Here is a 27,624-nt window from a genome sequence, read left to right as displayed (position 1 = left end):
CCCACTGAAATCCAGTGGTTGACTTGAGGTCTTGAGTATGTGCTGGGAACGTAGGTTCAGATGGAGCCTGGTTCTGAAGCCAATTCCTGCTGCCTCTTGGGCAGATCCCAGGAACTTGGTCCAGGGAAGTTCAGTGCCTGTGATGGGTGGGCACAGGCTCAACTGATGTCAACAGACTTTTCAGCAGCCTTGTGTGATGGAGGAAGCCTGGGATAGGTTGTCAGGAGTGTTGGCAGCTGTAGCAGGGATGCTGCTTGTCTAAGGAAACACTACCATGCAGTACAGCACCTCATCTCAAAATGGGAGGAATAAGATTGCATGCCTCGTGGAATCATCATGAAAGTTGAAATTAGCTACATCTAAAGCACTCTGAATAGTGCATGCACATTGCAAGTGTTCAATAAAGAGGCTGCGTTTTCTCCAAGCACGCCTATCAGTGGATCCTCAGTGGATCCGGCTGGCAGTGTGGTGTCAGGAAAAGAATAAGAGCTTAAGAGTTAAGCAGGGTGTGGGATGTGGATTCGTCTCCACCACACATTAACCGCAGGCCCAGAGCTGGGTGGTGGAGACAGATGGACGTGGTGATGACAGTGACATACCCTCCTAAACTGCCCACCCCTCATCCGAAAACGGGAATCACAGTGGCTTCCTAGCAGAGCTGTGGGGATGACCGAATGATGTAAAGGAGGTAACGAGTCTGACATTGGGCCTGGAATCCAGCACTCCCTTGAGTTGAGAGCCTTTGTTATGAACTTTGTATTCTGAAAGCAAAGCTTGACAAATCCTGGAATCAAAATGTCACCACCAGATGTGCCTGCTCAGTGGAATCCCACGGGGCCACTTTGGTTCTCACCCATAATTTGTTTTCCGGCAGAGGCAGAAGCTGGAGGAGATGGAAGCTCCAAGGAATGAGTTAGATTCAAGAGACCTGGGCAGTGCCTGGTCACCTGTGCCCCCTCAGTGCACACCGGGTGACTTCCACCTGCCAGCACCCACATCTCTTGGCCCGAGAATTCGCTCTGGCTGTCCAAGCCCTTCGCTCACCTGGGTGACGGCCTGGAGGTGCCAGGGAATGGAAGCCCGTCAGAAGCAACCTTAACCCACCGCTGCTGGGAGCAGGTGTATGCACAGCCCACTTCTTGCCGGGTCGAATGAACCAGGGTGCAGCTTCCCCAGCAGTTCCTGGCCTTTCCCCAAGGGCAGAGACATGGCAGAGCTCGGTGGTTGGGTCCATTACCCCGTCTCATATCCCTGCTCCTGGCTGGTACTTTATGAAATCATCTCACAAATGCACCATTTGTACCCAAATCCTTGTCTCACTGCCTGATTCTAGGGACTCCAAACTAACACCCCAGCATCAACAAAGTGCCAGTCATACAGCAGTTAATTCATGTAGAAACAGGACCTGGAACAGCACAACATGAACAGGCGAGAGTGAAGAGTTCATTCTGAAGGACACTCTTGAATGTCTCGACAACAGGGGTGGAAAGTAGGACAGAGAAGGAAACATCATAAGGTCTCTGTGAATGGAAGTCCAGAGAAGGGTGTCTGGTGGAGCCTGCAGGAGAGGTTTTAAAGAGTCACCTCAGCGGGGTCACAGAGGGATATCAGGACTCAAATGCAGCCTGTTAATCAGCCTGCCTCATCACAAACTAGCTTCTGCAACCCTCTCCACTGCCCTGGGGTGGGGTATTATCATTCCCATTTACAGATGGGGAAACTGAGGCATGGAGAGGCTAAGGGATGCCACAGCAGTCCAGTCAGAATTAAGCCAGAAAGTATTTGCCAAGACCCAGCCCCTGGCTGGTAGGAGAGGCTCAGAAACTCTCACCTCCTGTTTCCTTCCTGATGTGCCTCTGCCAGGTCCTTGGGACACTGGTCCTTGGGACTCAGGGGCCTTGGATATGTTTTGTGGGACAGAAGAAAGATGGCAGTGCGCATGCATGTCTGGTAATGGTGAACTTGGCAATTCAGAACTGCTCTCCCACTGAACACAATGTAAAAAGCAGGAAGAAGAACTAAAAAGAGAACGTGGGGAAGAAGCCGAGACAGGTTAGAAGGTTCTAGGGAAGCCATCAGTGCAGGCCCTTATTTCCTTACATCCTGAATGGCCATCACTCCACTTCAAGGGGGAGGCTTAGAGATTTTTGTAGGTAACAATGTCAGTTTGAAAATTCAGCAATTTCCAAAGACTGTTTGATTTTGGGAGGAATGAGCATGGTACCTATTCAACAGCACTGCCATTAAAGAGGCCAACAGGCAAAAAGAAAGTGGGACATGCCCAGGTTTTCCCAGCTTTATGGAAAACAAAACGAACTCAACAAAATGGAAGGTTCTATTGAGAAGGTGGTACGACAGGTATAATTTCAACACATACTCAGGGATGATTTTAACAACACCTAATAGATACTTATTAAATTGGAGGGAAAATAATCACGAGTTGGGAAAGGGGTGGGTAATAGGCATCTGTTTTTTTGGCTCACCCTACGTGGCACTCTTGCCCCCTTTATGCCTTTATTTTGGTGAAAATACTCTGATTGCTGCTCCCCTCCCCCACTTCAGGTGGCCATCAGGGTCTGCCCTTCCCTAAGTGGGGTCCTAACCCAAATGACCCCTGGCCTGGCCTGACAGTGGTGGGCCTCAAGAGTGTCCACCCTGCTACTGTAGGACCCCTCAGCTGTGACACCTGCTGTGGGTCCCCCAGCTGTGACACCCGCTCTGGGTTCCCCCTACTGTGACACTGCTGTGGGTCCCCCCTGCTGTGACACCTGCTTGCCCCTCTTCCTTCCCATCCCACTGCTAGCCATTCAGTATGTTTTGCTTGTGTTTTCAGAGTTAGTTTCTATTGCTTGCATCTAACTCCAACAGGTAAAAAGACCATTTTGGAAGCAGGACCCTATTGGAAAATGTGTTTTCTGAATGCTGCTGCTGCTCCCAGGGGTGAGAAACCCCAGGGTCTCATCGTTGCCAAGGTGCTGGGGCTAAACTCCCTGCTCCCTCACAGCAGCACAGAAACACTTGGAAATGTTAAAACAAATGACTGGGGCCAGGCTCAGTGGGGGCACCATGGAAGGCCCGCTCTGAAGGAAGCAGGAACCCACCCTGAGCAGGTGAAGGAGCGCCAGCCTCTGCCGAGGAAACGGTCCTCGTGTTAGCCATGAGAAGGAGCTCAAGTGATCATTACACGAATTTAATATTTACGCCAGCACGAACTCATAGCAATAAAGCTCCATTTCACATCTCTTGTGGGATAAGGTGGGGGCACTTATGAGTGCAGACAGGCGTGAAGGAATGAAGAAATACACTAAATGATGGCAATAAAAATCTCACTTTCCAACCTAGCTGCCACTTTGCCCAGTCCTATCTGGAAAACCCTTGCTCAGCAAATAACAATTACCTGAGATTACAAATGATAGTGAGAAACAGATGGGCAGATGAACACACAGACACTTTTCCTTTCTCTTAAAAAAAACAACAGGGATGGAAAAAGGTAGTTGGCCAATACCGTAACTAGAAATTAAAGAAAAGGACCAATTCTCATTGAATATGAGAATAGATGAGCCTCATTGGGGAGCCTGATAGGATATTAAGAAGCCATTTCCCCATTCTACCTTCTATTAAAAAGCTACTAAATGTAAAACAAAAAAATCCGTAGACTCCAGGATGTCAAACATTCTGCCTTTTTAACTCATGAATATTCAACGGTTCTTGCATCTATTTTATGTTTCTAATATGTGTTATAGTCTCTGTAGACCATGTTTTTGAATGTTCTAAAACCATCCCTCCTACCAATAGTTGAGAATCTTTGTCAATAGGCAGAACAGCTCAGCTTTAGTTACAGACCTAAGGCAGTATGGGGTTAGCTATTGGATATATGCAGAAGACTCCATGGCGGGGGCTCGGGACACAGATTCCCCCTATGCCAACCAAATACTCCCTGTGGTAACACATCTGCGGGAATTTGGTGGCATGTGCAGGCGGTGGCCACTTGGGACAATGCTTCATGATGGTGGTTTCAACGTCAGCTCCACGTTACTGAGCATGAAGATTTCACATCTATAAGTATTGCTGCCGTTAATCAAAGCAGACTGTTTAAGGCCAGGGATTGTAATGGCCCTTGAGGCAGGTCATACAAGGAATGTGATCCTCATGACATTTCTAGAAGCCACAGAAGGAGCCCCAAGTGCCATCTCCTATCACATGACCTGCAGTGGGTGTGACCATTTTGTTAGTGTTCTGGTTTGCTAGCTGCTGAAATGCAATACACCAGAAACAGAATGACTTTTAAAGGGCGGAATTTAATGAGTTGCTAGTTTACAGTTCTAAGGCCGAGAAAATGTCCCAATTAAAACAAGTCTATAGAAATGTTCAGTCAAAGGCATCCAAGGAAAGATACCTTGGTTCACGAAGGCCGATGAAGTTCAGGGTTTCTCTCTCAAGTGAGAAGGCACATGGCGAACACAGTCAGGGCTTCTCTCTTTGCTGGAAGGGCACATGGAGAACACAGCATCATCTGATAGCTTTCTCTCCTGGCTTCCAGTTTCATGAAGCTCCCCGGGAGGCGTTTTCCTTCTTCTTCAAAGGTTGCTGGCTCGTGGACTCTCTGCTTTGTGGTGCTGCAGCATTCTCTGCTCTCTCTGAATCTCCCATTCTCCAAAATGTTTCCTCGTGTAAAGAATTCCAGCAAGCAACTTCACCTTCAGTGGGTGGAGACACACCTCCATGGAAATCATCTAATCAAAAGTTACCACGCACAATTGGGTGGGTCACATCTTGCTCCCACCCAGCAATAGTGATTGAGGATCAAAGGGTATGGCTTTTCTGGGGTCCACCACAGATTCAGACCAGCACAGGTAGCCACCCCTCCTATACACGGACCCCAGGGCCGGGACGGGAGGCTTCTGCACCACTGCTGGCCTTGACCCAGGCCTCTGGCCTGCAGCCTGACAGGAATTGGCATGGGCTGGACATGTGTGTGATCCACTCTGGGGCAGTGAAAACCATGCTCGGAATTTTGCTGGAATGCTGGGAAGGAACAGCAGACTTGGGAACCTCAGACCTACAGCCCTCTTGCTACATGAGGTCAAGGCTTATTGGAGAGAAAAACTGACAGCAAGGAAAGCAGAGCCAAGAAGGAGAGAGAGAAGATTCCAGATAGCGGATATCCCCTGGGACGTACCATACTGATTGGCTGCTCCCCCTGCAGGCTGTTGCTGTGTGAACATTTCTCGTGTGTGCTCAGGTTTAGTTCCACCTATGGAACATCTGCCCCTGGATTTCCCACTTATGTGAGCTCCTTGACAATTTTTCCCTTCTCACACCAGGTTGACTTAGGTCTCATTTGTGATGAAGAGTCCTGGCTGAGCAGTGAGTTCACTATTTATGAGAGTGAATGCCAAAGTAATAAGCTTTCCTGTCCATAGATTTGAAAATGAAACTTTTCTTTTTTTTTTTTTTTTGGTGGAGGGAAAATTCCAGACAGGCAAACATCTAATTGACTTGTTCCCCTTCTTGGAAGTCCCTCTCACTCCCAAGTCTGCATAAAAGAATGTAATGCTCATTAGCAGCCACAAAAGCCCCTAATTTCTCAGAAAAACCAGCCACTGTCTGCCTGGACTTAAGTGAGGCACCTCCCAAAGCCATGTGGAACAGATGGACGCTCATGGAGAGACAGTACACAAATCAGGTAAACTCCCCATGGGGGATTAACCATGTCTCGCGAGTACAGGATTATCACACTTCGATCAGTTGATCTGTGGATGAGGTACTGAGCCTATCAGAGAGAGGATTAGCTAAACCCTGGGTGAATTAACTGTAGGCCACTGCTCCTAAACCTGGTTTTAGGTGGTTTGCTGCTGGGTGGGAGAGACTGAGTCTAAAACGCACAGTTTCATTGCTGTCAGTTTGAACCATGATCACTGCATTAGTAAAAAATCTAAAGTGCTAGGATTGTTTTGAACTGAGGGATATTTGGCCTGAATCATACTAGTATCTGAAAGCCTGAGAAGTCACTACCTTAACATTCCTTTAACAGTGGTTCAGGAGTGCACTGCCATTTCAGAGTCACTTTGTGGAATGTTTTTACTGCTTTAGTAAAAATCCAGGTGATGTACCAAGAAACCTAATAGTGGTGACTGTCTTGGAGAGCTCTGCTGTTTTATATCCCTCTCTACACGGTTATTATGTATGTATTCAGCACAATATATGGCAGGTACGAAGATGGATGATAAACTAAACAAAGTCCAGCTACGCAGAACAAAACAATGTCTGTAATAACTGAAAATCAAGTGACAATATGGCATTTTTTGCAGGGGAAGGAGACATGGAGACACACGGAATTACAACCCTGCAGCCAGGCGTCCTTGCCTTGCTGGCTTGTACAGGCTCGCCGCTGGATTAGCCTGTACCTCGAGGAGCTAGCCCAATAACCCAAAGTCAAATGGAGAACGGAGACCACTGCCTTGATGATTCCTATCCCAGGTTATTTCTTCTCGAACATACAATTCATTAAGGTAGAGTATGGGGAGTTTTGTTTTTGCCTGCAGTTTTTTTTTAAAGTACATTACATGCCTCATTCTCCATTGCACCTATTTGTGTAAAGACTCTGTGTATGATTCTGAGTCAAGCTTGTCACAAATCAGTTCTGCACAGCCCCAGAGTTTGGTTTTCACTGGGTAGAGAGAATGCCAGGGGCTCTGATTGCTGTTCTCAATGCACGATTCTCTCTTATCCACCGCGGGCCTTTTTAAAAGGCACTGCCCTGATTATTTTTTAAATTTTATTTTAAATTTTAAGAGAAGTTGTAAGTTTACAGGAAAATCATGCAGAAACAACAGAGTTCCCATATCCTCCCATCTCATACACAGTTTTTCCTATTATTAACACTTAGCATCACTGCCCTGAATTTTGATGATGTCTGTGAAGTAAGTGAAAACCTACTAGCCTGCTACCACCCGCCTTCAGGGAAAGTTTGCTAATTGAGCAGATCACATTAAGATAAAGCTCCCTGAAATGAGCCAATTCCCCCATATTAGCTATTAAGCCAAATGCGGGAGAACTTCACCATCACAGGACAGCACTGCTGGAGACTCTTGATTTTCCAAATGGATATCTCGAAATCTCCCCCATCCTGATTTCACAGAAACTTCTAATGGGTCAGTCCAGGGAACGGTTGACTTCAGCTGTTTACCCTCCGGCTTTTGTCTAACACAGCAGCCCCTGCCCCAGGCCTGGCGGACCCCAGGCTCTGTCCCTCGCATTTTGCCCACTAGGTTTCCTCCAGAAGACATTGCAGTTATCCTTTCCACACTGCGGTTCTGATGTGTCATGGGTCGATATAAGAAATTAAATGGGATTTTTTTTTTAGTTTTGCAGAAGCTGCAGACAACACACGAAGAAATTCGCAAAGCCTTTGCTGCAGTTGCACCAAGTACTGCCAAGCATTTGCCTAAATCATGAAATCTGCGTTGCTTGTGGGTAGAATATACAACATTCTTTTAAGTGCAGGATTGTTTTTAAAAAAGGGGGAAGGGGCATTCCAGTAGACTCTGGCATCATACGAGGAAAGGCCAATAAGCCCTTTAAAAATGAAGGTGAAGGATCTACCCCTGTGGATTTTGAGGCCCACAAAGTCTGGTTTGAATATTAAAAAAAAAGTTTCAGGCTACACAATGTAAAAGGAACTGGAGAGGCAGCATCTGTCAATTAAGAGGCAGATAGGGAATTTCCTGAAACCCTGTGTGCCAGTTTGAATCTCTTGTGAACCCCAGAAAAGCCATGTCCTTTAATCCTCATTCAATATTGCTGGGTGGGGGCTTTTTGATTAGCCATGGAGATGTGACTCACTCAATTGTGGGTAGTAACTTTTGATTAGGTGGCTTCCATGGAGATGTGTCTCCACCCATTCAAGGTGGGATTACTTACTAGAGCCCTTTAAGAGGGCCCCATTTGGGAAAGGGCCACGAGAGCCCATGCAGCCAGAGACCTTTGGAGACGAAGAAGGAAAACACCCCCAGGGGAGCTTCATGAAACAAGAAGCCTGGAGAGAAAGCTAGCAGATGTTGCTATGTGCACCATGTGCCTTTCCAGTTGAGAGAGAAACCCTGAACATCATCAGCCTTCTTGAACCAAGGTATCTTTCCCTGGGTGCCTTAGATTGGGCATTTCTATAGCTTGCTTTAATTTGTATATTTTCACAGCCTTAGAACTGTAAACCTGCAACTTAATAAATTCTCCTTTTTAGAGGCCATTCCATTTCTATTATATTGCATTCCAGCAGCTAGCAAACTAGAACATCCTGAAAAAAACGTTTTTACATGGATTTTCTAGATCATGGGGTGCTGTGCCCCTATTCACTGCAATGTGGATGAGGTGACTGTACTTCCTCCCTCCAAGACCTTCAACCACGCAAGATGATTAGTGTGTCTGTCCTGCACTCATTGCTTTTCCCGTCCTAGCTTCTTCTGTTGGACCTCACGTGTCAGGATTTTGGGCCCTCTTTAGATCTTAGTAGCAATGATCACAGCCCTCTTTACTGTAGAGGTGGCAGCCTTTGTGCTAAGCACCCCACACTTGTTGAGCTTTACCCCATGACAACCCTGTTGCTAAACACATTTTAAAGATGAAGTACCTCAGGCCTAGGGAGGATCAGCTAGTTTCTCGCAGTTACAGGTCTGCTAAGTGGCAGGACCAGGGCTGGGGGGACTCTCCTTCCCTCTACTTCCAGATGCCTCTTTCTTTAGCTCCCACCCAGGATGTCTGTTCCAGGTTGGCCTCCTTGAGTTTGCCAGCTTCCAATCCCATCTTAAAAAGAGGCGTGCGGTGTGACGACGATGGTCATAACTCAATGCCAGCTATTGGACCTTGCAGTCGTCTTAGCTCTTACCTTCTAGTCAGCCAACACTGCCAGAACCTCAGAAATTCCTGAATTGGTTTTAAGCCAGGTCTCTTGTTCTGAATCAGCGGTCATTCAATGAGGTTTCAGCTTGTTGTTCTAGCACAGGGTTTCTCACCCTCAGTAAGGCTGACCTTCCAGGCCTGACCGTCCTTTGTTGTGAGAGGCTGTCCTGTGCTTTACAGGACTTTTAAAAGCATCCTTGACCTCTGCCCACTAGGTGCCAGTAGCACCCCCTCCAGTGTTCTAGATGTTCCCAAATGTCATCTGGGAGACAAAATCATCCCTGGTTAAGGACCACTGTTTTAGGGTGTGCCCATTATCTAAAGATGGGCCATGTGCTTTTTTGGCATTTCAAGAAATCACAGACTCTGGAAGAATGACTAATGCTTCTTAAACCTCTCTGTTCTTTACCTGAATACGGACACTGAAGATGGAGGTGGAGCTAATGAACTGAGAAGGAGAAAGAGGCACTGAGACCGATCAAGCAGGTAGGCTCGCCATGCGGCTGACCTTGATGGCAGATGCCAAAGGCAGAGTGAACATTTGGACTCTAGTATATAGGACGATGAAGTCCATGATTAAAATGTTTACTTCCTTGTAGCAAAAATGAAATTACTCATTTCATTCTACTACCATCATGCATGGCTAGCTCTGGACAAGCATAAATAGGTCTGGTGATGCATGTGGCATTTTGGGGAAGCTTTCTGGGGACAACAATGGAATCCTAGCTTTCTAAGTGATTAAAGAAGTGCTTATTGGGTGTTTGCTATGGACAAGGCCCTCATAGGGGCACGGGAGATAGAAGGATGGTTAAGGCACAGCTCCTGGATATGCCGCAGGTGTGGGGGATTTTAGTGTGTGTGGATGAATGAACGTGGGCAGTATTGATCAGAGGGGGAATTGATGAGGACTCTTTGGGGCTGGAACAGGGAAATATATGAAAGTTGGTGTGTTAGGGCCCTATGGCTACTGTAACAAATGATCATAGTCTTAGTGACTTAAAACAACTCAAATTTATTATCTTACAGTTCTGAAAGTCAGAGGTTTCAAATCAAGGTATCAGCAAGGCTGATTCTTTCTAGAAGCTTCTGGGATTCATTTCCTTGCCTTTTTCAGCTTCTAGAGGCCACTACATTCCTTGAGTCATGACCCCTTCCCCTCCTCTGAGTTCTGCTTCCATCCTCACATTTCCCTCTGTCTCTGCCCCTACTGACTCCCTTTTCTAAGAGCCCTTGCAATGACACTGGGCCACCTGGATAATCAAGGAGACTCCCCTACCTCAAGATCCTGAACTTAATCACATCTGCAAAGCCCCTTTCCCCTTTCACCACATGGTTACATATTCCCAGGTTTAGGGGGGAGTTAGGATGTGGGCATCTTGAGAGATAATGTTCTGCCAATGAAAGAGAAGGTGTAAAGGTGAGGGATTCTAGGCAGAGGGCATCCGTTACAAAGAATTTGGGTAGAAACAGACAAAACTGAGAGAAAGCTGGCCAAGGAGTGAGCTTGTGGGGTGTAGAGAGGGAATATAACTAAGGAGGGTGAAGGGATGACTGCCTCAACCTCACGTCCAAGAAACCCGCACCAGCAGGTGCTAATGCTATTTTAAGGGGTTAAGCCCAGGCCTAGGAAGAACCCACTGTTAGAAGTGGGGGGCGGGTGGTCTGGTTGTGCTGCCCTGGGGAGAGGTTGGGAAGCCTGAGAGGAGCTCAGGCTACAAAGGATGAGGCCGCCAGGGAGAGGATCTCTGTTTTCTGCAGGTACCTGTTGCTTTTCCTAGTGGCTTTGGGAGGAGCCTGTGTAGAAAACTGAGCCCTGTGCTTGTCTAATCACATCCTCTTGCTTGTTCTACACGTCAGCACCGCTGGCCAGAAGGAGACTTGGGTCGGGAAAGAGAAGTCCCAATTCTCTTGGTGCCTTGTGCAAGCTGGTTTGTGGTGAGGGCAATTTTGGCAGCTGCTGGTTAGATTGACCTCCCTGACCTTTGCCAAATGATCGGAAGTTGGGTCCACAGAGAAGGTGCAGGTAAAATAGAAGAAAGAGAAATTATCTTTACCCTCGCCTCAAAATTCGGCTTTCCCACCTCCATTTTTGCCTCCAGGATCTGTCACCAATGGTTTGCCCCATTTAATTTAACTTTATTCTTTCATCTCTTCTTCTCTCTCTCCCTCCTTTATCTTTCTTTCTATTTACTCACTCTCTGACTACTTATTGACCGACCACCAGATCAACAGCACAGCGCTGAATGTCAGAGCAGGTATGAGGAATGGAAGAGTGGGTCCTGCCTTATTAGAACTCAGACAGAATAGGGAAAATGAGCAGAACAGGGGGTCAACAATAACTTTTAAATTGCAGTCATTATATTTATTTTGATGTATACTGTAAAAGCATAGCTAACACCTCACAGATATTGTTTAGGGTGAAGCTAAGTTAAAAAAGGAAAAGGCAAATCAATTTAAAGTAACCAGAAGCACTAAAGCACTAAGTGAATAATAATACATAGTTTCTGTCAAATGAATGCACCTAGTGTTTGGAAATACTAGGATAAGACAAAATAGAAGTGACCAAAATAAGGAAGAAGGTAATAGTGACCTAAGAAAGGTGCAAAACATATTGGGGGTGGGGTACAAGGAGAAAGAGATCACTTCCTACCTGCCAAACATGTTAAGGATCACCAGAATTGTGATGGGTGGAGACAGAAGGGGAGAGATTTTGCAAGTTCTAAACTGGCAAAGATATGTTACATGCTTGGGGGAAGGAGAGTGTTGGTGATGTCTGCTAAGTAGCCACATTTGAGCCTTTATGATCATTATCCTCCTTGGTCCTTAATGTAATCAGAGTGGACCTGTTGTTTGTCCACCCCACATACATCCCCCTTCTTCTGAGTGGGCACTGCCGTTTCCCTATGGCTGGCTTCCCATTTCCACGCAGTTTCAGAGGGACTTTCCATCCCGGTGCCTTCTTTCCCCTGGCCAAATGGTGAAGTGAGTTCAAGACTTAAGGCCAAGTCCTAACAGGACTTTAAATCCTGAAAATGTACATATCAGTAAAGAGACATAAGAATGAAAGTTACTTGGGTTGATTCATTCTGTTAGTGAGGACCTGAAGACACTGTCTGGTTGTACCAGGGGCCCAGATCACTAAAGGAGCTCAGCTCTGTAAGTCTTTCTGAAGGCTGCTTTATCATCTTTTTCTTTGCATCTTTCAGCATCCTTAGTGTGTGTGTGTTAAGTTAATCAGAGTTGGTATCTGTCTATGGTTTGTAACCAAAGATAACCAATTAATATGATCTGAATCAATGTGTTAAAACTTGCAGTTATTTTATAAGTAAGCAGACCATATTAGGAGGTTCACAGATTTCCCCAAGGTATGCAACTGCTGAACAATGGAACAGGACTCTGACCTTGGGCCCATCACTCTCAACCCGTGCGACTTTGGGTGCTGTGCCAGATTCTATTTTCCAAAAATGGCCACAAAAATATTTCTGATCCCATATGCTACTCCCATCCAAAGAAGTCTGATTGTCCTGCCCTAGAATGTGGGCCAGGCTTTAGGCTGCCCTTGATGAATAACATGAAGTGACCATGTGTGTCTTCTGAGCTAGCCCATAAAAGGTCACATGGCCTTTAGTTGGCACTTACTCTTGGGCTGTCACCCTTGGAACCCAGCCACCATGTTCTGAGGGAGCCCAGGCCACACAGGGAGGCCATCTGCAGGAGTTCTGGCCAATAGCCAGCATTAACTGTCAGATAAACCAAAAAATAAGACTCGTGATGATTTCAGCTCCCAGCTTTTGGGGTTGCCAGCTGAGGCCTCAGACATGGTGATGCACATGTAAGTCATTTCCACTTTGTTCTGTTCATGTTCCTGACTGAAAAAATCTGCAGAAGATAATACATGATATTGCTTTATGCTACTAAGTTTTAGGGTAGCTTGATGTGCACCAATGGGAACTGTGACAGGGCAAGGTTCACTGCCTTGACAAACTGTATCTTCTGTTTTACAAGATTTAAGTTAGGAGGAGAGTCCTATAGATCACTGGTGCTTGAAGGAACCCTGGGGATCACTTCTTCTCCTCTTCTCCTCTGAAGGATTACAGGTAGAATGGAGAGAGCAAGTCTAGAATTGCCACTTGGTGCTATGCTGGGCAGGGGCTCTACTGGCAGGCTGAGGTGCGTGCGCTTCATTCAGTCCACAGAAAAAGCACTGAGAGTTGGACCAGCAGGCAAGTGACAAGGACAGAATGGGTGTTGGGGAGCCTGATATTAGCAGGAGTACCAGGCAAGGAACAGAGAGAGAGAGAGGTGAGATGAGCTAAGAGGCTGTTACCAGTAGCCTAGAGGAAGGATGATTACAGCTGGGATCAAGAGAATGTCTTTAGATGGGGAAAGGAGGAGCACATGCGGGTACGAATGCCCAGGTAGAGCTCCCTGAATGTGGGCAGCTCTAACCAAGTGACAGCCAAGAGGCAGGGGGCAGAACAAAAGCAGCAAGGGTCTTCCCAAGGCTAGCAAGTGACCAAGAGGGTGAGGACCTTGGGGACAGTCACTGGCACTGTATTACTTCACGAAGGAGTACAGAGTGGGGTCTACGACGTGAAAGGCACAGGAGATACAATGGCTGAAAACAGAAACAATCCAGACCCTCCGAGTGCACAGTCCAGAGGGGAAATAGATTCGCAAAGGCCATTTGGGCTATGAAAGGGTAAATGCAGGAGGCTCTGGGAATGTCGGTGGGGCCAGGAGAGGTTGCTCTGAGGAAGCGGTGTCTGAGCTGACATGTACAGGAAGAGGAGTCAGCCAGACACTGCTGTACTGTCAGACTGGAGAGGCTGGAGGCTGGACTGTGGTGGCAGCAATAGTCCCGGAGAAAGGCAGATGAAGTCAGGAGATGTATGGAAGGTGGAGTCCTTGGGACATGGAGATGGGGCTGTGTTGGAGGTGAAGGAGCACAGGAATGGCCCTGCCCTTGACCGACACAAGGAACGCTAGAGGCCAAGGTGAATTTGGTGCTGCCTATATCAGGGGTGAGGGGTCTGTGAGGTTCCCAAGTGGAGCTGTCTAGCAGAAACCCTTTATATAGATGCAGCACAAAAGATGACTGAGCTCAAGACAGATATTTGGGAGCCTGAAGCATGCCCAAGAAAGTCTCTACTGGAATGGAGGAGTGTGGCCCCTTGCTGGGTAGGGAGCAGGCAGAGCTCATTGGGGACAACTCTAAGAAGGGCAGGGTTGAGGGCAGGAGGAAGATGAGGCGCCGCCACAAGGGTTGGAAGAGGTGGGCCACGAGGAAGGACATTGCAGAGTTGGAGATCTTGAAGTTGGTAGAGGTTTGAGTGCCAGTATAATCTCCAGTTCAATTAGCCTAAATGGTTCATTAATTTCCCTTGACAGCCTCAGCTGACACATGCATGTTGGACCTTCCTGATTAAAGGCCAAGCTTTCCAAGCTTGCTGAGTCAAAATATCTCTATGTATTGCTGTTTGTATTTGCATAATTTCCAAGCCCATTGTGCTGGTTTGAAACTGTTGTGTTCCCCAGAAAAGCCGTTCTTTAGCCCTCATTCAGTGTTGCTGGGTGGGATTTTTTGATTAAGTTGTTTCTATGGAGATGTGACCCACCCAATGGAAGGTAGAATCTTTTAATTAAGTGGTTTTCATGGAGATGTATCTCCACCTATAGAAGGAGGGATTGCTTACTGGAGTCTTTTAAGAGGGAAATATTTTGGAAAAAGCTTCAGAGCCCACACAGCCAGAGACCTTTAGAGATGCAGAAGGAAAACATCCTTGGGGAATCATTATGAAATGAGAAGCAAGGAGGGAAAGCTAGCAGATGTCATCATGTACCTTCAGCTGACAGAGGTGTCCAGAAGTCAAAGACCCCGGCAGATGCCAGCCATGTGTTTTCCCAGTTGACAGAACTGTTCCAGATGGCAGCAGCTTTTCTTGAGTGAAGGTAGCCTCTTGTTGGTGCCTTAATTTGGACATTTTCATGGCCTTAGAACTGTAAACTTGCAACTTAATAAATTCCCTTATAAAAGCTGTTCCATTTTGGTATATTGCATTTCTGCCACTTTAACAAACTAAAATACCTGGATTCTACCCCTGTTCCTGAGCAGGTTTTGGGTGCATGTTTGCCTACTTCAAAAGTCTGTTGAGAGTAGGGGGTGCTGCAGTCTTTCTCTGAGACAAGTTCAACTATTTACTGATTCACATTTTGTAGTATGCATTTAGCATCTGTTTTGGTTTGCTAAAGCTGCTGGAATGCAATATCCCAGAAATGGGTTGGCTTTTACAATGCGGATTTATTAACTTACAATTTACAGTTCTTAGGCCATGAAAATGTTCAGTTCAAGGCATCAACAGGATGATACCTGGACTCTGAAGACACACTGCTGGCACCCAGGACACCTGCTACATGGGAAGGCACAAGGCTGGTGTCTGCTGGTCCTTCTGGTTCTAGTGTTTTCCTCTCTGAGTTTCTGTGAGTGGTCTAGCTTCTTTGGGGTTTTTCTCTATGAGCTTTCTCTTAATTTCATCTCTTTTAAAGGACACTGGTAAGGGGATTAAGACCCAACTTGAATGAGGTGGGTCACATTTCAATTGAAATTACCTAACCAAAAGTCCTATCCACAGTAGGTCTGCACCCACAGGAATGGATTAAAAGAACATGGCTTTGGGCGGGCCACAGTGACTCAGCAGGTGGAATTCTTGCCTGCCATGCTGGAAACCTGGGTTCGATTCCTGGTGCCACCCAATGTAAAAAAAAAAAAAAAAAAAAAAATGGCCTTTTCTGGGGTATATAACAGCTTCAAACCACCACAGCATCTGTCCAGCTTCAAGCGCATTGTGCTACTTAACTTACTTTCAGCCTCAGTTTTCCAACTGGAAAACAGGAACACAGCAATGCTGATCTCACGGAAGATGTGCAGATTTAGAGTCAGGGGATGAGAAAGCACTCAGCCCACTGCCTGCAGTACTAGCAGCTGCTTAATGAGCTGGTTGTTACATGAATGCATGATTGGTGGTCACTCACACAAGGGTTAATACTCGATGAACACGAAAAGTACACATGGTGCTTCTTTTCTACAGAAAGAATGCTCCAGGCTTACCACACAGCAGGTGCTTAATAAAAATTTGTTAATTGAACCATTGCATGGATGAGCAAGTGAATGTTGGCCTCAGTTCTTCCTCTGTAAGTGGCAGGAGTGGCTCTTTTAGGACATCATCTATTCCCCTCTATTTTTGCCTCACCCAGTACAGCTAAGGTGCCATCAACTTGGGGCAAACGATGGCCCAAATGAGATATGTTTGGGCCATTTGTCCACTATCCATCCTCTTCCAGGCAGACACAGCTGGTTTCTGGTACAGGGCTGACAAACAGCAGGAGGGAGCAGAGTGTTGCTACCCATTTCTTGTCCACAGGAGAGAACTCAGGAAAAGACCTGCCCGAGACTGGGTATAAAACATACAATAACCCCATTGCTATTAGGGCTAGTATTGGCACCTCCTAATCCTTGAAGGCATAAACCCCAACTTAGAAGCAATAGAAAATGCTTGCTGACATCTTGGCCCATGGGCTCTGTAGCGGGAGAGCCTTGGTTTCAACCTGTCATGTCTTCACTGTGTACCTTCCCACAGGAGTGGGCCACTGCCTAGCCTCAGTTGCATGTTCTGTAAAATGGGGACAGTAAGACCTGTCTTGGGGTTGTTGGGAGATGAAATGATAGAATTACATCAAATGCCTGGAACTTAATGGTTGCTCAAGAAGATTTAATTCCCTTTTTCTCAGATTCTCTGTTTAATATCATTGATTTTCTTTTTCTTTTTCCATAATCCTTATAAAACCTAGTTGCTGTAGAAAAATGTATTTTCTAGAAGGATTCACTGAGGCGGGTACAGTGATCACAGTATGAATATCTCTATGCACTAAAGACCAAAAAACTCATAATCAAGGAAAGCATTGCTTAGATTCAAGCCAACAATACACAGCTTAAACCTCCATATTCCATTTCCACACTCTAAGAATCAGGAAAGCATTTGTTTTTAGAAACCTAGTCAAAATTCACAAAGACACAGTGCTTGAAGGGGCCGACTTCACTTTCTACAGAATATCCATCGAGGTAAAGTAACAGTCCATTCCCTGACAATGGCTGAACATGTCGTGTCCCATCCGGAAAGGTCAACTGCAGGACAGTGTCGGGGCCGCCTAACACCCAGAGATCTCACCCACAGGATGGACTGTTTTCCTGAAATTGGACCCCTATTACTAAGTTAATAGAAAAAAATTCCAATTGAATTTTGGAAGATTTTTTTCTTATTACAATAACATTACCAAAGTTTCAATTTGGTGAAAAATGAGCACTGAACGCTTCCAACAATTTTCTACTGGAGCTTAAATTCAGTTCGAAGAATTGTCACCGTGTAATTGGCAAGGAAGGAGTACTTAATTCCTGGAAATGCACTGAGGGGGGAAATAGCACTTTCCATGGCACAGGGGCCGGGAGCAGGCAGGGTTGTGGCTGGCTGTATTTCATAACAGTCCCTGGGTGGATGTGGGGGGGGCCTGTGCTCTGAGCTGGGGTGTCTGGGGGAGCCCACACACAGAGTGCCGAGTACACATGTCCCAGGACTCCAGAACTTTTTCCTTGCTGGGCCATGAGTTTGAATTTAAGTGTGTTATTGGTTTGGAGTGTAGAATTTAAATAATCACCTCATTTTTCATGTTCTGACACTCAAGCAGGAATTACAGTCCATTTTCTCATACATTTGGGGGCAAATTATTATGATTATTTTTTGTTCATGAAGCCTGTTGTCCCAGCAACCTAAGCATATTGGGTTAAAAACCCCACCAGAAAGAGAACATTGGAGACACACACTGATCCCTTAACTTGTCTTGAGGTTGCTTTATTTCTCCAGACCACTGGGAAATCACAGCTTTGGGTGCAAAGGGGAAATGCTTTTTCAAGTCCCTCTGAACATTGTGGGACCGTAATGGAGGTTCAGTATGGGCAAGCTGTGAAAATCTAGGTGAAGGGTCCTTGTCATTTTTTTATATGCCAAGAAATGTCTTCATAGAACTTACAAAGGAATAAGGCTTTTTCATTTCTGCTTGTAAAAAAGTGCTGTGTGAAGGGTTATGCGGTTGGTGTGTTAGATGTTGTATTTTGTGCAGTTGAATGGATGTCATGACAGCAGAGAGGGACATATCCCAGGCAGTAATCACCGGTCCGTGTAGATGGCACACTAAGGCTTGGTGATTTCCATCTGCATTTGGGATCTCAAGGCTGTAGAAAAGGAGCACCGTTATCTCTGAGTACATCTGCAGGGCTAAAGATGTTTTCTTTTTCCAATATCCTTTGTTCTTTGCTTCTTTAAGAAATTATATTTCTATTTATACAACTAAAATTTTCAGTGATGAAAACTTGAAAATACAAAAAAAAAAAATGGAGAAAAAAGTTCCCCATAACTCCAGGAATCTGAAGAAATTACTTCTAATCATGTGGGTTATTTAATTTTTTTAGATCTCCCCATGTGATTTACCTAGTTGGGATCATACTGTTGGATCATACTGTTTACCAACTTTGATCTCCTGTTTTTTGCACTTCAGTTTATATCAGGAACAATATCCCCGGTGTGCCGGTTTGAAGCTATTATGTACCCCAGAAAGGCCATGTTCATTAATCTTCGTTCAGTATTGCTGGGTGGGAACTTTTTGATTGTCTCCATGGAGATGAGACCTATGTCCCCGGGAAGGCTTATGAAACGAGGAGAGAGAGCTAGCCGATGTTGCCATGTGTATTCCCAACTGAAAGAGAAACCCCGAATGTCATCAGCCTTCTTGAGCCAAGGTATCTTTCCCTGGGTGCCTTAGTTTGGATGTTTTCACAGCCTTAGAACTGTAAACTTGAAACTTAATAAATTCCCCTTTTAAAAGTCATTCTGTTTCTGGAATATTGCATTCCAGCAGCTTAACAAACTAAAACACCTGTACATTACAAACTCTTATAAAACATTGTTTTAATGGCTGGGTATTATTTCATCATATGACTGCCCCATGATTTTTCAGCTTCCTATTGTTGGACATGGAGGTTACTTTCCAAATTTTTGCTATCAGAATGAAGTTTCAGTGAAGAACTCTGTACCTAAATCTCTCCCTGCTAAGTTGAGGACATTTCTGATTATTTCTTTGAGATAAATTCCTAGGAGTGGAATTTCTGGTATTGAAGAGTATGCCTGTTTGTAAAAAGTTGATACATAATGCAAAATGTCTTTCAGAAAGTTTGCTCCAGGTTCATCCCCTGCCTCACCTCCATATGTGCCCTAGTTTAATGTGGTCATGGACTATTTCAGGCAGTGATAGGTGTGGCCTAAGTGAACACTTCTATTCTTAACACTCAGCCCAAGGGAAGGTAGATGAGAGACCCAGGGTACGTGGTCTCTGCTTAGTGGAGGAGATGAGAAGCACCCCTATGGCAGAGACAATTCTATTTTCCCCCTGGACACACAGCCAGGCTACATTTCTCAGCTCCCCTTGCAGCTAGGTTGGGGCCTTGATTCTGGTCAAGGGAATGCAGGCGGAAGTGATAAGATTACCTCTGGACTTGGCTACAACCCCCCCTTGCTATCTCTCTTTCCCTTCCACAGAAACACTGGAGGCCATACACTGAAGAGGCTGACACACAAGATGGAAGTAGCCAAGGATCCTGGGCCCCTGCATGGCTTTGTGGAGCAGAACCACCACCCCAATATGTCGTCTACAAATGGACTATCATTTGAGTGAACAACAGACTTTTGTGTTAAACCATTGAGATTTGGTTTAACAAATAGTATAAGTAGCAAGTATTACTTACCCGGATTAGTATACTTGCTGACAATTACAAAATACAATATGATAAAAGTTATGATAAATGAGTACCAAGGAGGGGCAGCCTGGCTCTGCTGCAGGTTGGATGATAAAGGAAGACTTCTAGGACAAGGCCACATTTGGGTTGATTCTTTAAGGATTACAGTAACAGCCAATATGTACTGGGTTCTTACACCATTCCAGATGTTATGCTACGAGCTTTGCTTGGATTAGCAGAGCTGAATGTCAAACTCAGCATGCTGCACCACTACTCTACTGCAAGCAGATGTGCAGGGTTTAGTCAAGTGGTGATTATTTGGAGGGAGAAAGGGCAGAGAAAGCAATGTGAGCAAACACACAGGAACAGGGAAATTTTTAAAAAGCTGATTCTAATTATTCGTGGTCAGTATATTCTATAAAGTTGCTATAAACACTGAATTAGTGAACACTGAACCCATTGCTCCTAGGGGAAATACAGGGTTAGGTTCCTGTGAGGCTCAGGTCACAGCATTTTCATCAACCAATCAATATACAATCTTGTTTTGTGTATGTTTCTGTACAAAGACACTGTATTCAATATATATTGTTGCTTCACTAACAACAAACTCAGGGCCAACAGTACTATAACTCATGCCTGAATGAAGCTGATCTAACACACATATTTTATCCATAAGACACAACATAGCCTTCTTGTCTTAGGAGCTTTAGACAGCACTTCAGCACTGCACTTGGGCACCTTGTTGAACCTCAGCTGGGTATGCCCACGAATGACCATGAAGGCTCCATGAGTACTGATTTGGGGGCTACGAATAAATTTTAGTGGGTAGACAAATTCACAAATGTATCAACAATGAGGATCAACTCGACTTAGCATCCCACACAGCAGGGGCACCGAATTTATAAAATGGGCGCTGGCCATGGTGCTGGAGGTGAGCCTGGATTGTGGAGAGATCCAGGAGGTCCCAGGGGAGGGACCGGTGTGGCGGAGGTGGGCAGGGGAACGGTGGTGCTCAGAAGGGTTAGGGGAAGTTGGCATGTTTGGGGAACCCCAGAGGCTGGCCTGCCCATCGGACATTCTAATTCTAGCCTAGACACGTGCTCTTGTTCTCCCGCTGTGTGGAGGTCCACTCTGCTAACTGCAGATGGTTAACCGCACGCAGGGCCAGGGTACGCCTGCAACGCAGTCCCTAGCATGCATTGCGAATGCAACAATGAACGAAACATGCAGATATTTCACTGAGAAAAGAAATGAAGCAGGAATGCTGCCTCCATCTTTTGACCACCTCATGTACCTGCCCCCTTGCTTTTTCATGTTCCCAAACACCGTGACACCCAGGGCCTCACCTTTTCAGAGACTGAGGTGGTTCTATTTTGGCTCAGGAACTGCAGATACCACAGAATTAAGTAATGACAAAGTGAGTTATTATCCAGCCCGGCTTCAGCAGGGTGTGCAACCTGCAGCTGCGATGCCTCGCTGGTGGAGTGCTCCCCTGTCTAGATGGTGACATGAGAAATGTCCCCTAGAACTCTGCGGCTTAGAGCTATGTGCCCCCAGACTCCTGACGCCACACTTTGTGGGGAATAATGTTGTTTTGTTGAGAAGGGGAACAGGGTCTAATTAGATTCCTCTCAAATGTTACATTCATCCTTGTTAATCAAAAATTAGTAGCTCTTAAAAAAAAAATAAACACAACTCGGCTCCCTAGGAAGCTGATGGCAGTTCCCATGGCCTGTTTAATTACACAAAATGCTGCATATGCCTCTGCGTCTCGCTGGTGGAATTAATGGTGAGATATAGTGGTGGCCATATCTCGGTGGTAGGATCAAAGGTGATTTTCAATTTGCTTCTTTATTCTGCCATATCTTACCTAATTTTTCTACAATGAGCATGTATTACTCACTAAAAGCCTTTAAAGGATTCACAATAAAAAAAACCAAAGAAATATGGGATTACATTCTAAAAACCTACAAACAGTACAACATAAATGGCTATTTTCCGTGAAAAGTACTCTCCTGCCTCTCATTCCACACCCCAGATTAACCACTGCTGACGGTTGGATGTGTGTCCTTCCAGACAACCATATTTTCTCTTTTCTTCCCGGGACCCTCTCCGCATTTGTTCATTTACCCATTCCCTGGCTGCCGCCCTCCCTGAATGTAAGTTTCCTTCGAGGAAGACCCTGTTTGCCTGATTCACACCATGTCCCACTGCCACTAGCAGTGTGCTAGAAACATAGTAGATGCTCATTAAACAGTTGTTGGACCAACCAAAGGATAAAAGGAGAAGGTGTAGGTTATTGGGAAAAAGTGCTATTTGGAACAACCCAGAGTCTAAACAGGTGGGACCCTTTCTTCCAGAAGATGCTTTGGTTTTGTGCCATCTATGAAAAGTGGGCCTGGAGCTTTCTTGGGGCAGGGGATGGAGAGAATTGAATTGTTCTGCAGAAAGTCTTTGGTTTTGCTCTCAAGAGAAAATGGTGACACAGGCAACGATGTGGTGAATCTCAAAATAATTGTGCCGAGTGTAAGAAGCCAGATAGAACAAAAGTACATGCTTACTATAGGATTTCATTTATGTAAACATCTAGAAAATGTGTGTTTATCTATACTACAGAAGGCAGATCAGTGGCTGCTTGGGGTTATCAGTATTCTGATGAGGATGGTATATGTGTGCATGTATTAAAGGAGAATTAAGGTAAAGGGCAAAGTGGAATGTAATAGGATGGGCACACTTTGAGTGATACAATGACGAAGCTGACCTGACTCATCAGAAGTGACTGCTGGCAACGAAGGTCTTCCTTCCTCTGCTGTGCTGAACTTGCGTAAATCTCAGGAGGGTCTTTGGACGGCCATGGGCACCGAATTGGGATTTATCACAATCTTCTTTAGGTGCCAAGGGCAGGCACTTTTCACAACCCCCGTGTTTCAGGGCTGTGCCCAATGCATTTAGTCAACACCGACTGAGGACCTGCTGTGGGCAGGCGCTGGGCCAGGTGCCAGGGAGGGAACAGTAAATGGAACTCAGGCCCTTCCTCAAAGAGCTCTGAGTCAGAGTGGAACCCAGACACGTGAAGTCACCCACGTCGCTCACTGGAAGGGTGGGAGGGCATGTCATGGCATGGGAAGCATCACACTGGAACGGGACTGCTCCTGTCCTGTCCTGGGAGGTGGCCCCCCTTGCCTCCCCTGTTGAGTTCTGTTGGTGGCCACCCATTTCCCCAGCTGGGTCCTCCAGGGTCCTGTCCATTCTGTGATTCTCAGTATTCTTATTCCACTTAATATAGCTGAAGTTGGTTTCTGTCCTTTGCAACCATGACTACAGCAGGTAATGGACTGGGGATAAAAGTTTTGAATTATAAGATCCTTTTTGCTTAGAGGCAATGGTGTCCTTTGCTTCACCTCACTTCAAACATTCAACCAGATGTTTACGTGACAGAGCAGCTGGGAGTCTTGGTGTTATTTGCTGAATGTCTGGAAGATGGGTGCGTGGGGGCTGGAGCTCAGGAAGTCTGGCACTCGAGCTGGCAGTCAGAGCCCCAGAGCTGTGGCACTTCTCTTGGCCCACAGAGCCAAGTGGCATCTCTGGTGGACTGAAAAGTCAAAATCCATTTCCTTGGGTTCCATAGGAACAGCTCACCTTCCATGGGGACGGCACACCTTCCACGGGGACAATGCACTTTCAAGTCTGATGTTTTGCAAAATTAGGAAACCAAGAGGGAGCATTGCTCTCCAGAATTCAGCCCGGCAGAGGAGAACACAGGGAGGTGGGCATGAGGGAACTGAATGGGCCAAAGCCAGGACACAGGCTGCCGCTGAGAAACATCTGGCATCACCTGCGGCAGGTGGACACGATAAGGACCTTATAATTCAAGAGCCCCTGCGCGGCAGGGGTGGGGGCGGGGGAGGTGCCCGGAAGTCCCTTCGGGGCTGCGTGCAGCCATGGGTCTGGGCGGCCTGGCTCGCCACCCTCCTCTCCCCCAACTCCTACCCCACCCCTGCCCACTTGGCCACAGATGGTTTGCTGGTTATCTACGGCCAACGTTACCAGCTTGGGATGTCATAGGTTCGCAGACTAGCAACTAAAAACAGCAATGGAATGCATAATTTTATTCTGAGCAATATGAATCCAAAAGACTAAAGCAACGGGTCTGTTTGTAGCTGCACATTGAGAACTGAGCCCCCCTGCTGTTCCGCTGTCGAGGGGCAGGGGACAGACAGGTGAAGGCTTTTGGCTCTGGGGCCAGATTTCCTGCATGCGAATCTGTGTGACCTTGGGCAAGACACTGAATCTCCCCGAGCCTCATTCTCCTCACCTGTACAGTGGGCCACCCCAGCCTGACCTCAGGGTCGCTGGGAGTTGGATGCGACTGTGGGTATAAGGCCCGGGGAGCAGCGTCCAGCACAAAGCGAGCACCAGCTGCTGCATCAGAACGATGAGCCCGTCAGGGCAGATATGGGAATGCGGCCGACTTTGACCGGGGTGGGGAGGAGGAGCTGGACATACAAGGGCTGGGCAAGTCCCGGCGGAGCCTCTGCTCTGTGCTGGCCCCCGCCCTGCCTGCCCCTGCTGCTGCGGAGTCTGGCTACTTTGGAGTCAGGTGCATTCTCTCACTGTGCAGACCTGGCTGCTCTCAGGGAGCCGGACCTCAGGTAGATCCGGGCCAGCATGGCTGCCCTGCTCCCCATGTTAGAGTATCCTAGCTTTCATCCTTTCCTTTCTCCCTTCTCTCCCCTCTTCAGGGGTCAGAGTGGAATTTGGGGCTTTCAATTCCAGCTGAATGTTGACGACCTTGGACCTTTACCACCAGCCCAGACCCCCCTCACACCCAGGCAGCTGCTCCCTATTTCCATCTCAAATGCAGCATGTTCCCAACCAGGACCCTGATATCCCCCTCCTGCTTCTCCAGTGAGCTCACGGGAGCTATCCTATCTCGTAAGCATCCGCTCTCTTCTTTCAATTGCTTAGGACAGAAACCTCGCATCAGCCTTCACTTCTCGTTCTCTCATTGGTTAGCAAATCCATGTCTCATCATTACCTTCAAAACCTGTCTAACACCTGCCTGCTTCTTACCGCCTCCCCTGCTACCACCTACGTCTGAGCCCTGTTCCCCTCCTACCTGGGTTGCTGGAGGCTTCTTGCTTCTGCCTGTCTCCCATCCCCTAACCCCTTCCCAAACCGCCAGGAGTGTTCAACAGCACTCAGGTGCTTCCTCCTCATTCTGTACAAGCCTCCCCCTCCCCACCTCTGGCCTCATCTTCACCTCCGCCAGGCACTCAGGCCTCCTCCTGGGGGCTCACACCCCAGCAAAGCCGGCCTCAGGTCCTTTGCACTTATTCCCTCTGCTTGGACTCCTCGTCCCTAGGCACCTGCACAGCTCAGTTCCTCCTTCCTTCAGTTCTGCACGTTAATGTCATGTTCTCAGTGAGGCTTGAGTGACAGACGCCCACTCTCTTTGCTTTACTCCTAGCTAATATGCTGTTTATTTTTTAAAGCAGTTTTATTGAGATAAACTCATATAACAAGCAATCCATCCAAAGTGTACAATCAGTGGCTTTTAGTATAATCACAGAATTGTGCAGTCATCACTACAATCCATTATAGAACATTTCATCACTCCAGAAAAAACTACAACCTCACATTCCTTTAGTAGTCACCTCTTAATCCGTCTGTCCTCCCCTGCCCTACATAACCACCCCGTAGATTTATTTATATTTTATATAAATAGAATAATCTGACATGTAGTGCATTGTGTCTGGTTTCCTTCACTTAGCATTATTTTTCTATTAATTGCTATTTTTAATTAGAGAAGACTTACCTAAGAGTGTGTTTACCAAAAAGTCATGTAAAAGTACACGGTATATTCCCACACACCTCCCATTGCTGGCCCTTTGCATTAATGTGGTCCTTTCATTACAATTGATGAAAGAGTATTAAAATAGTACTATTTATTAGAGGCCACAGTTCACAGTAGGTTTATTTTTCTCATTTACTACCATCATATTAACACCTTGTATTAGACTCATAGTTTATTATAATTCATGAGAGAACAAGTACCATTAACTCCAGCCTATCATTCACAATGGGAATCTCTGTTATATAACCCAGTGTTTTATCTTCTCATTTTCATTCTAGTAAGATACACGACCCAAAACTTCCCCTCAATCACATTCACCTACATAATTCAATATTGTTAATTACACAATAATGTGCTACCATCACCACCATCTACTGTTTACACCTTTACAAGCAACCTAAATAGAAATTCTGTGAAAATTAAGCATCCACTTTCCATTCTCTGCCTCCAGTCTATCCTCTAGTGACCTAAATTCTAGATTCTAACACTATGAGTTTGCTTATTATAATTACATCATATCAGTGAGATCATACAGTATTTGTTCTTTTGTGTCTGACTTATTTCACTCAGCATAATGTCCTCAAGGTTCATCCATCTTGTCACAGGCATCAAGACTTCATTTGCAGTTTACAGCTGAATAATATTCCATTCTACTGTGTACCACATTTTCTTTATCCATTCATCAATCGGTGGACATTTGGGTTACTTCAACATTTTGGCATTTGTGAATAATGCACCAAGAATATCAGCATGCAAATGGCTGTTTGAGTCCCTGCTATCAGTTCTTCTGAAAGCATATAAGTATATACTGTAAGTTTGTCTATGTTTTTCATCCATTTTTAAATTGGGTGTTTATCTTTTTGTTGTTGAGTTGTATTATTTATTTATTCCGGATATAAACCCTTATTGGATATGTAGTTTCCAAATAGTTTCTCTTATATAGTAGTTTTTTTTCACTGTTTTGATGAAATCTTTTGATGTACAAATGTTTTTCATTTTGAGGATGTCCCTTTTATCTTTTACTGCTTGTGCTTTGGGTGTAAAGTCTAAGAAACCATTGCCAATCACAAGATCTTGAAGATGCCTCCATACATTTTTTTCTAAGAGTTTCATGGTCCTGGTCCATATACTTAGGTCTTTGATCTATTTTGAATAAAGTTTTGTATATGGTATGAGATAAGGGTCCTCTTTCATTCTTTTGCATATGAAAATCCAGTTCTCCCAGCACCAGTTGTTGAAGAGACCGTTCTTTTCCAGTTGAGTGGACTTCTCAAATATCAACTGACCATTGATCTGAAGGTCTATTTCTGAACTCTCAATTTGATTCCATTGTTCAATATATCCATCTTCATGCCAATACTATGCTGTTTTGACCACTGTACCTTTGGAATCAGCTTTAAAGTCAGGATGTGTGAGTCTTCCCATTTTATTCTTCTACTTCAAGTAGTTTTTGGCTATTTTGGTCCCCTTACCCTTCCAAATAAATTTGATAATTAGCTTTTCCATTTCTGCAAAACAGCTTGTTGTAATTTTGATTGGTATCATTTTGAATTTGTAAATCAATTTGGGTGGTATTGACATATTAACACTATTTAGGCTTCCAAACCAAGAATAAAGAATGTCCTTCCATTTACTCAGGTTTTATTTCATTTAGCAATGTTTTGCAGTTTTCTGTGTGTAGCTCCATTATATCCTTGGTTAAATTTATTCCTAGGTATTTGATTCTTTTAATTGCTATTGTAAATGGAATTTTTTCCTTGATTTCTTCCTCAAATTTCTCATTACTAGTATATAGAAGCACTACTGAATTTTGCGTGTTGATCTTGTATCTCCCCACTTGGCTGAATTTGTTTATTGGCTCTAGTAGCTTTGTTGTAGATTTTTAGGTATTTTCTATATGTTGGATCATGTCACCTGCAAATACTTTTTTTCCAATTTGAATGCTTTTTTCTTTTTCTTGCCTAACTGCTCTAGTTTGAACTTCTAGTACAATGTCATTCAACATTGTCACCCAATGTCATTCAACATC

General features: G+C 45.5%; 1 protein-coding gene and 1 long non-coding RNA gene across 5 annotated transcripts in view; one reads left to right on the top strand and one right to left on the bottom strand.

The window, feature by feature from the left end:
• Nucleotides 1-20,743, top strand: part of LOC143659838 (uncharacterized) — a 114,787-nt gene extending 94,044 nt beyond the window's left edge. Inside the window, exons 3-6 of the long non-coding RNA XR_013163785.1 lie at nt 6,312-6,512; nt 7,367-8,131; nt 9,327-9,384; nt 19,542-20,743. This is a non-coding gene — a long non-coding RNA (uncharacterized LOC143659838). The remainder of the gene's footprint in view (nt 1-6,311; nt 6,513-7,366; nt 8,132-9,326; nt 9,385-19,541) is intronic.
• Nucleotides 1-27,624, bottom strand: part of CDH13 (cadherin 13) — a 1,150,740-nt gene that overhangs the window by 79,787 nt on the left and 1,043,329 nt on the right. The gene's annotated exons all lie outside the window — the stretch shown is intronic.

The sequence above is a fragment of the Tamandua tetradactyla genome, chromosome 16 (genome assembly GCF_023851605.1).
Source record: "Tamandua tetradactyla isolate mTamTet1 chromosome 16, mTamTet1.pri, whole genome shotgun sequence".
Lineage (NCBI taxonomy): Eukaryota > Metazoa > Chordata > Mammalia > Pilosa > Myrmecophagidae > Tamandua > Tamandua tetradactyla.
Note: the sequence above shows the minus strand (reverse complement) of the source record. Positions and strands in the feature narration are given on the sequence as shown.